Genomic DNA, 10,986 nt, shown 5'->3' on the forward strand with positions numbered 1-10,986 from the left:
TGCAATTAAATTAGAACTCAAGATTAAGAAACTCACTCAAAACCACACAACAACATGGAAACTGAACAACCTGTTCCTGAATGACTACTGGATAAATAATGAAATGAAGGTAGAAATAAAGATGTTCTTTGAAAGCAATAAAAATGAAGACACAATGTATCAAAATCTCTGGAACACATTTAAAGCAGTGTCTACAGGGAAATTTATAGCACTAAATGCCCACAAGAGGAATGAGGAAAGATCTAAAATCAACACCCTAACGTCATGATTAAAGAACTGGAGGAGCAAGATCAAACAAATTCAAAAGATAGTAGAAGACAAGAAATAACAAAGATCAGAGTAGAACTGAGAGAGACAGAGACACAAAAACTCCTTCAAAAAATTAATGAATCCAGGAGCTGGTTTTCTGAAAATATCAACAAAATAGCTATACTGCTACACTGACTAATAAAGAAGAAAAGAAAGAAGAATCAAATAGATACAATAAAATATGATAAAGCAGATATTACCATCGATTCCACAGAAATACAAACTACCGTCAGAGAGTACTACAAACACCTCTATGCACATAAACCAGTAAATCTAGAAGAAATGGATAAATTCCTGGATATTTACACCCTCCCAAGGCTAAACCAGGAAGAAGTTGAATGCCTGAATAGACCAATAACAAGTTGAAATTGAGGCAGCAATTAATCGCCTGTCAACCAAAAAATGTCCAGGACCAGATGGCTTCACAGCCGAATTCTACAGAGGTACGAAGAGGAACTAGTACCATTCCTTCTGAAGCTATTCTAAGCAACACAAAAAGAGGTAATCCTCCCTGACTCATTTTATGAGACCAAATAAAACCTGGCAGAGACTTATCAAAAAAAGAATATTTCAGGCCAATATCCATGTTGAACATTGATGTGAAAATCCTCAACAAAATACTGGCAGACCAAATCGAACAGCATGTCATAAAGCTTTTCCATCATGATCAAGTTTGCTTCATCCCTGGGATGCAAGGCTGGTTGAACATAGGCAAATCTATAAAAGTCATCCATCACATAAACAGAAACAAAGACAAAAACAACATGATTATCTCAATAGATGCAGAGAAGGCCTTTGACAAAATTCAACAGCTCTTTATGCTAAAAACTCTCAATAGGCCATGTGGGGTGGCTCACGCCTGTAATCCCAGCACTTTGGGAAGCTGAGGAGGGTGGATCAAGAGGTCAGGAGTTCAAGGCCAGCCCAGCCAAGATGTTGAAACCTCATCTCTACTAAAAATACAAAAGAAATTAGCTGGGTGTGGTGGAAAGCACCTGTAGTCCCAACTACTCAGGAGGCTGAGGCAGGAGAATCGCTTGAACCTGGGGGGTAAAGAATTGCTTGAACCTGGGGAGTGGAGGTTGCAGTGAGCCAAGATTGCACCACTGCAATCCAGCCTGGGCGACAGAGTGGATTGCAGTGGTGCAGTCCACCTCAAAAAAATCGCTTAAAACCAAAAAACAAAAAACTCTCAATAAAGCAGGTGTCAGTGGAATGTATATCAAAATTATAAGAGCTGCTTATGACAAACCCACAGCCAATATCATACTGAATGGGCAAAAACTGGAAGCATTCCCTTTGAAAACTGGCATGAGACAAGGACGCCCTCTCTCACCACTCCTATTGAACATAGTATTGGAAGTTCTGGCCAGGGCAATCAGGCAAGAAAAAGCAATAAAGGGTGTTCAATTAGGAAAAAAGGAAGACACATTGTCTCTATTTGCAGATGACATGATTGTATTTATAGACGACCCCATGGTCTCAGCCCAAAATCTCCTTAAGCTGATAAACAACTTTAGCAAAGTCTCAGGATACAAAATAAATGTGCAAAAATCACAAGGATTCCTATACACCAGTAATAGACAAATAGAGAGTCAAACCACGAGTGAATTCCCAAACAAGGGATGTGAAGGACCTCTTCAAGGGTAACTACAAACCACTGCTCAAGGAAGTAAGACAGGACACAAACACATGGAAAAACATTCTATGCTCATGGTTAGGAAAAATCAGTATTGTGAAAATAGCCAAAGTAATTTAGATTCAATGCTATCCCCATTAAGCTACCAATGACTTTCTTCACAGAATTGGAAAAAACAACCTTAAATTTCATACGGAACCAAAAAACAGCCCACATAGCCAAGACAATCCTAAGCAAAAAAAAAAAAAAAAAAAAAACAAAAAAACAAAAACAAAGACAAACAAACAAACAAAAAACAAAAACAAAACAAAGCCGGAGGCATCACGATACCTGACTTCAAACTATACTATACTTCTCAAAAGAAGGTATTTATGCAGCCAACAAACATTAAAAAAAAACACAACAACTCATCATTACTGGTCATTAGAGAAATGCAAATCAAAACCACATTGAGATGCTATCTCACGACAGTTAGAATTGTGATCTTTAAAAAATCAGGAGACAACAGATGCTGGGGAGGATGTGGAGAAATAGGAACACTTTGACACTGTTGGTGGGAGTGCAAATTAGTTCAATCATTGTGGAAGACAGTGTGGTGATTCCTCAATGATCTGGAACTAGAAATACCATTTGACCCAGCAATCCCATTACTGGGCATATACCCAAAGGATTTTAAGTCATTCTATTATAAGGACTGCACACGTATGTTTATTGTGGCACTGTTCACAATAGCAAATACTTGGAACCAACCCAAATGCCCATCAATGATAGACTGGATAAAGAAAATGTGGCACATATACACCATGGAATATTATGCAGCCATAAAAAAGGTTGAGTTCATGTCCTTTGCAGGCACATGGTTGAAGCTGGAAACCATCATTCTCAGCAAACTGAGACAAGAACAGAAAGCCAAACACTGCATGTTCTCACTCATAAGGGGGTGTTGAACAATGAGAATGCATGGACACGGGGAGGGGAACATCACACACTGGGGCCTGTCAGTGGGTAGGGGGCTATGGGAGGGATAGCATTAGGAGAAATATCTAATGTAGATGATAGGTTGATGGGTTCAGCAAACCACCATGGCACATGTATAACTAAGTAATAAACCTGTACATTCTGCACATGTACCCCAGAAGTATAATAAAAATTACAGTCAATTTGATACCCCAAGTCGGCAATCACATATGTCTTGTTTGGAGGAATTTTTTTTTCAGATTCGTTGCCCATTTTAAAATTGGGTTATTGAAATTCCTTTTACACTTTAAGTTTTAATGTTTGTGGGTACATAGTAGGTATATACATTTATGGGGTCCAAGACATGTTCTGCCACAGGCATGCAATGTGTAAGAATCACATCATATAAAATGGAGGATCAATCCCCTCACACATTTATCCTTTGTGTTATAAACAATCCAATTATACCCTATTAGTTTTTAAAAAAATGTACAATTAAATTATTATTGACTATAGTAACTTGTTGTGCTATCAAATACTAGTTTTTATTCATTTTTTCTCTTTTTATGTACCCATTAATTAACCCCACCTCTCCCCTGGAGTTGAGGGTGGAGTGACACAAGCAGCCCTGTGGTCACCACTCCTAGGACTGTGCTTGGTCAGACCTGAATCCTGCACAGCACTGGGTCTCACTCAAGTTCTGCTGTAACCACTTCCTGGCTATGACCTATGCTCTTTGAGGCTCTGGGGCTCTACAGTCAGTAAGTGGGAAAGCCAGTCATGCCTGTGTTCTTCCCTTCTGGGTGGTGAGTTCTCCAGACCCCAGGCATGTCCGGAAGTGCTCTCCAGGAGCCAAAAAGCCTTAGAAGTCTACCTATTGTTCTATTGTACTGCCGTTGAACTGGCACTCAAACCACAAGATGCAGTCCTTCCCACTCTTTCCCTCCACTTTCCCATGGCAGCGTTGCCTCATGTCGTGGCCACCAACACCTCAGGCCTGTGGGAGTACTGCCAGACTACCATCAATGTTTCTTGAAGGCCCAAGGGCTCCTCTGTCAGTTTGTGGTGAATGCTACCTGGCCTGGGACTCATATTTCAGTGCAGTGGGCTCCCCTTTGGCCTAGGGGAAAGTCCAGAAATGCCATCCAAGAGCCAATTCCTGGAATTAGGGACTCTAAGAGCCTGCTTGATGCTCTACCCCACTTTGGCCCAGTTGGTACCTAAGGTGCAAGACAAAGTTCCCCTTACCTTTCCTTTTCTTTTCTCAAGTGGAAGGAGCCTTGCTCCATAGCCACCACAACTGAATGTGCCGAGTCTCACCTGAAGCCGGCAAGTCTCATAGTCTCACCTAAGGCTCTCAATGTGGTATCTGGGTATTGCTGCTGGTTATTCAGGACCCAAGGCATCTTCAGGTGATAAATTCTGCTAGGACTGGGTTCTTCTCTTTAAGGCAGCGAGTTCCCTTCCAACCTATAGTGTGTCTAGAAATGTCATCCCAGAGCGAGGGGCTGGAAAGGGGGCTTCATGACTCTGACTAGTGCCCTATTTTGCTGTGTCTGAGCTAGTATCCAAGATGCAAGTAAAAGTCCTTCCTAGTATTCCCTCTCCTCTTGTTCAGTGGAGAGAAAGGGTCTCTTTTAGAGCTATGAGCTGTGTATCCTGGGGTTAGGGGAGAGGTGATGCCAGCACTCCATAGCCGCCTTGGCTGGTGTCTCAGTAGGTCACGTATGTGGTTCTCTGGGCCCAATTCAACACTAGAACTTGCCTAGGAGTTGCAATGTTTGTGGCCTAGAATACCTTTCAAGTTCGTTCAAGGCCCCAAAGCACTGTAGAACATGGTGGTGAGGCTTGCAGGAACTCAAGTTTGGACGACTGGGATTGACAATTCTTCCCTGGCTGGGGCTGATTTTGATGCTCCCTCCATGGGCAGACATCAGCTGAGTTTGGTCCGATTTTGTTTTCTGTTATAATACGGCAGCACTGAGTTAAATGCCTCACAGTTGCTGCAATCTCCCTTTCCCCAGGGCCCAGAAATGCTCATACTACCACTGCTGGGGGACGGAGTAAGGGCAGTGTTAGTGATTTAAAACTATTTTGCTTATCTTTTTAGTGCCTCTTTCAGGGATACTAAGTTAAAACCAGGTACGGTGAGTGGTTACCTGATTTTTGGTTCTCATGAAGGTACCTTTTGTTGTGTGTAGATAGTTATTAAATTGGTGTTCTTGGTCGGGGAGGGGAGGAACAACTGGGGAGCCTTCTATTTCACCATCTTGCTTTGCCTCAAGTCTTTATTTATTTATTTATTTATTTTTTGTTATTGAGTTGTAGGAGTTCCTTATATATTTTGGACATTAACCCCTAAATGTAATTTGCATTCTTTTCTTATTCCATGGCTTCCCTTTTCTCTTTGTTGACTGTTTCATTTGCTATGCAGAAACTTTAGTTGAATGTGGTCAAACTTAGTATTTTTGCTTTTGTTGCCTGCGCTTCAGTGTCATATCCAAGGTCGATGTCATGAAGCTTTTCTCCTGTTTTCTTCTAGTTTTATAGTTTCAGATCTAACATATATGTCTTTCATTTGTTTCGAGTTGATTTTTGTATGTGATAAAAGATAACGGTCTAATTTGTTTGCATGGGGATATTCAGTTTTCCCAACACCATTAGTTGAACAGAATGTTCTTTCCCTATTGTGTATTCTTGGCTCTCTTGTTGAAAATCAGGTGACTGTATATTTGTGGATTTATTTTTGGGCTTTTTATTCTGCTCCATTGTCTCTATGTCTGTCTTTATGCCAGTGCCATACTGTTTTTATTACTGTGGTTTTGTCACATGTTTTGAAATCAGGAAGTGTGAGGTGTTCAACTTTTTCTTTCTGAAGATTGTTTTGGCTATTCAGGGTCTTCTGTAGTTTTATATGAATTTTAGGATTTTTTTTTCTGTAAAAAATGCCATTGCAATTTTGATACAGATTGCATAGAATTTGTAGTTTGCTTTGGATAGTATGGACACTTAATCATATTAAGTCTTCTTATTCATGACTATTTAATGTCTTGATATTTGTTTGTGTCCTCTTTAATTTCTTTCATTAATGTTTTGTAGTTTTCAGTGTACAAATTTTATGCTTTGCTTTACCTAATAGTTTTAAGACTTCCTTTGGCTATTCTCACTTGAATCAATGATTACATTGAGACTATAAAAGGGTAATTTCTTAATTCAGTCTTTTTTATGCTTTCTAGCTAGTATTTATTTGCAAATAGAGCCTTCCTTTATTCCCCCCCCCCTTTTTCTTTTCTTTTTAAGAGATGGGAGTCCACTATATTGTCTAGGCTGGTCTCGAACTTCTGGGTTCAAGCCATCTTCCCACCTCGGGCTCCCAAAGTGCTAGGATTACAGGCATGAGCCACCGTACTCCTGCTGCTTGGATCTCTTTTGCCATTTCTATGTGCTTTTTAATGGCCCAAACCGCAACTTTCTTAGGAGGACTGTCCTCAGGCTATTACAGCTGCTTTGCTTAGGCAGAGACAAAAGGAAATACCAGGGAGATTACATATCTTCTGGCTAATTCTTAGCTATTGCAGTAGCAGATCAGTTGACTCCAGTTCAGACAAACTCTAAATGCTGAGCAAGTGTCTACATTCCAGAGGTCTCCTGCAGGATCAGGCTGAGGCCCAGTTTTGCATGAGATTTCACCCTTTCTTGGCTTTCTCCTTTTCCCTGTTCTGTTTCTCCAACTCCCTTATTAGTTTCTCTCGGGAACATTTTCTTATCCTCACCTCAGTCTGCTCCTGGGCATCTGACCTCAGACACACAACATGCTTGCTTCTGACTTAGGATATTTGAACATGTTTTGGCTTTCTTCCTCATTTTATCTGAGTCTTTGCTCAAATGCCTTAACTTCAGAGAGGTCTTCCTGACTATTCCCATGTGAAATAGCACCTCTCCTTCCTTCCTGTTCTCCTCCTATTGCCTTCTATCTCAGTTACCAGTTTTTAGTTTTTTTTTTTTTTTTTAATTATACTTTAAGTTCTGGGGTACATGTGCGGATCATGCAGGTTTATTGTATAGATATACACGTGCCATGGTAGTGTGGTTTACTGCATCCATTGCCCCATCATCTACATTAGGTATTTCTCCTAATGTTATGCCTCTCCAATCCCTCATCCCCTGCTATTCCTCCCCAGTCCCCAGCCCCCACCCCGCAGGCTCCAGTGTGTGATGTTCCCCTCCCCGTATCTATGTGTTTTCATTGTTCAACACCCACTTGTGAGTGAGAACATAACACTGACAACCCTTTGAATTATATACTTATCTCCTTATTTTAATTTAAAAATATTATTTTTACATGCTTTTAAAAACAGATGTTGATATTGTTAATAGTGCTGTGATAAACATGCAAGTGCAATTGACTTTTCTTGAGACAAGGCTTTGCTCTGTCACCCAGACTGGAGTGCAGTGGCGTGACCTTGGCTCACTGCAACCTCTGCCTCCCAGGCTCAAGCCATTCTCCCACCTCAGCCTCCTGAGTAGGTGGGACTACAAGCATGTGCCACCATGCCTGACTTTGTGTGTGTGTGTGTGTGTGTTTTGTAGAGATGGGGTTTCACCATGTCGTCCAGGGTAGTCTTGAACTCCTGGGCTCAGGCTATCCACTCACCTCAGCCTCCCAAAGTGCCTGGATTACAGGCATGAGCCAGTGCGCTGGCTGCAAGTGTCTTTTTGATATAATGATTTCTTACCCTTTGGCTAGTTATCCAGTAGTGGGATTACTGGATTGAATGGTAGTTCTATTTGTACTTCTTTGAGAAATCTCCGCACTGTTTTTCATGAAGGTTTTACTTATCTACATTCCCACCAACATTGTGTAAGCATTCCCTTTTCTCCACATCCTCACCAATATCTGTTGTTCTTTTGGCGTTTTATAATAGCCATTCTGACTGGCATGAGATAGTATCTCGTTGTGGTTTTGATTTGCATTTCTCAGATTATCAGTGATGCTGAGCATTTTTTCATAGGTTTATTAGCTGCTTGTATGTCTTCTTTTGAAAAGTGTCTGTTCATGCCCTCTGCAAACTTTTAAATGAAGTTATTTGTTTATTTTTTAAATTGTTGAGTTGTTTGAGTTCCTTGTAGATTCTGGGTATTGGTCCTTTGTTCGACGCATAGTTTGCAAATATTTTTCCCATTCTGTAGGTTGATTGTTTACTTGTTCTTTCTTTTTCTGAACAAAACTTTTTGGTTTAATTAAGTCCCATTTGTCAATTTTGTTTATTGAGACTGTTTCCCTCGTGTCTGCTCAATGAGGACAGAAACTTGTCTCGTTACTGCTCATCTAGAACAGAACATCTAGTTGAGCTCCATAACAATCACTTAAACTGTTGCTCTTTAGCACAGAATGTAGTAAAAATTTTGAGTAAAATAATTTCATAATCAGTGTGCAGATAGGGGGATAAAAATTTTAAAAATTACATACAATTCCATTATTAAAACTGATACTTTCTTGGAAATTTTATATAATTTTCAGAATTATGACTCAGATTTCTTTGGTTAATTTTTTCATTTTGCCACAAATAAATAATTTCTAAATTTGTTCATTTATTTATCTCAGATCTTGACAGAAGAAATATCAGTTTTTCATGGCTTCTCTGTAGGAACTCCAGAGACTAGCGTTTTCTAAGTTTTTCCTGATAACACCATTTAGATGATGCAAATGAAAATAATTTGCAACAGAGAAGTATGAAATGATAGTTGTGGTTCTTGTTTTCTGCAAACTTGCTCTGTAGCCTTTGACATCATACTCTTCCTGTATAATAATTGGGTTGGGCTGGACCAGTCATTCTCAAACTTTTGTATGCCTTCAAGTAGATGGAAATTTTCTGGCTCAACCTTTAATTCAGAAGGGCTGGGGTGGGGTTTATAATCTGTATTGCTTCATAAGCATTCCAGCTGACTTAGAACTCAGACAGACTGAAGACCCCACTTTTAGAAAATTGTGCAACATTTTCATTTATTCTGTTAATCATTCCACAAACTTTTATTGGGCATCTACTATGTGTTAGCAGTGTTCTAGAGTCTGGGGATATAGCCATGAACAAGGGACTAATCTCTGTTCTTTTGGAGCAACATTTAAGAGAGTGTGTGTGTGTGTGTGACAGACCAAAAAACCATAGAGAAGTGTATAAATAGTTTGAGATGATGCTGAATACTATGGAGAAAAAGTAAGAACAGGGGATGAGGAGTGCTGAGCAGGTTGGAGCTGTGATCAGGCAAGACATACTGAGGTGCTAACATTTGATGAGGAGGAAATAAACTATAAAGCTATTTGGGAGAAAAGTATTCCAAACAGAGGAAAGAACAAGTGCACCGGCTCTGGGGAGAAACATGCTTGTCTCTTTGGAGGACTGGAAAGAAGTAGAGTGAGGGGGAGGAAGGTTACAGGAGATGTGATGGGGAAGACAGTGAAAGCCAGATCAGATAGGGCCTTGCAGGTCATTCTATAGTCAGGTTTCACTCTGAGCAGAACCAGAAACCAATGGAGGGTTTTGAGTGGAGAAGAGACATGGTTGTTCTGTTCTTTAAATGGCTCACTATAATGGGGACAACAGTAGAAACAGGAATGTTCTAAGTGCTTCATTTATTTATAGAGACAGGGTCACAGCTCACGGCAGTCTCAAACTCTGGGCTCAAGCAATTCTCCCACCTCAGCCTCCTCAGTAGCTAGGACTAAGGTGCATCCCACCATGGCCAGCTAATTTTAAACATGTTTTTTAGTTTTGGTAGAGATAGGGTCTCCCTTTGTTGCCTAGGCTGGTCTCAAACTCCTGGGCTCAAGCCATTCTCCTTCGTCAGTCTCCCAAAGTGCTGGAATTACAGGCCTGAGCCATTGTTCCTGGCCCATAAGTGTGGTATATGTGCTAGCTAATTTAATTCTCACAGCAAGGTACATTAACATTCTATGACATATTGGTTGTCTGGGTTGGCGAAAAATAAAAATTTTATTTTATTCAGTTCATTGTCCTTATTGCTATTACTGTTTATGTTACTTATTCATTCTCAACAATTTATAATTTCCTTACCTTTTTAACGGCAGAAGTGTGGTAGGGTGGGAGATGGGAGGGTCACTCAGCCTTCCCTTTTGAACATTGTCTTCCTTGTGAATGGACATACATTCACCCGACATCTGATGGGTGAGTTTGAAAGGAAAAAGTGGACATTTCTCTCCTTCTTGCCCTCAGGCAGCACAGGTGGGATCTTCCCTGCTCTTCTCAGCACTAAGTTTTATGAAGGCTGGCCCCAAAAGTCTATGGTGGACCAGCACTGCTTATGCCTGGGTAAGTCTAATCTGGGGTTCAGCACTGGGAGCTAATTCAGCTCTCACACCCTAAACAACATGTTCTGACAAGAACTTTATCAAAACTGGTGACGTTCGGACTCAAACTACATTCTATATCGTCTTTATCCTACTTGATCATGAGGAAGAAAGGGAGTACAGTTTTAGGGTCACCTCAAATCCTAGTGTTGCTTTTTGCAGCACTTCTTTTAGTTCTTAGAACAGCCTCTATGGGGTTTTATTTAAAAATTTTCTAAGGTTCTATTATAAAGACACATGCACACATATGTTCATTGCAGCACTGTTTACAACAGCAAAGACCTGGAACCAACCCAAATGCCATTCAATGATAGAACGGACAAAGAAAATATGGCACATATACACCACGGAATACTATGCAGCCACAAAAAAGGATGAGTTCATGTCCTTTGTAGGGACATGGATGAATCTGAAAACCATCATTCTCAGCAAACTGACAGAAGAACAGAAAACCAAACACCACATGTTCTCATAAGTGGGTGTTGAACAATGAGAACACATGGGCACAGGGAAGGCAATGTCACACACTGGGGTCTGTTGGAAGGTAGGGGACTAGGGGAGGGACAGAGGGGGGTGGGGAGGTTGGGGAGGGATAACACGAGAGAAATGCCTGATTTAAGTGACAGGGGGATGGAGACAGAAAACCACTATGGCATGTGTGTACCTATGCAACAATCCTGCAAGATCTGCACATGTACCCCAGAACTTAAAGTAC

General features: G+C 40.6%; 1 long non-coding RNA gene across 1 annotated transcript in view; it reads left to right on the plus strand.

Moving 5' to 3' along the window:
• Positions 1 to 325: 325 nt before the first annotated feature.
• The window catches only part of LOC116538799, a 16,481-nt gene continuing 5,820 nt past the window's right edge, over positions 326 to 10,986 (plus strand). The window contains exon 1 of the long non-coding RNA XR_004263784.1: positions 326 to 339. This is a non-coding gene — a long non-coding RNA (uncharacterized LOC116538799). The remainder of the gene's footprint in view (positions 340 to 10,986) is intronic.

Source organism: Sapajus apella, unplaced genomic scaffold (assembly GCF_009761245.1).
Source record: "Sapajus apella isolate SASKATOON/1434 unplaced genomic scaffold, GSC_monkey_1.0 scaffold122, whole genome shotgun sequence".
Taxonomy (NCBI): Eukaryota; Metazoa; Chordata; class Mammalia; order Primates; family Cebidae; genus Sapajus; species Sapajus apella.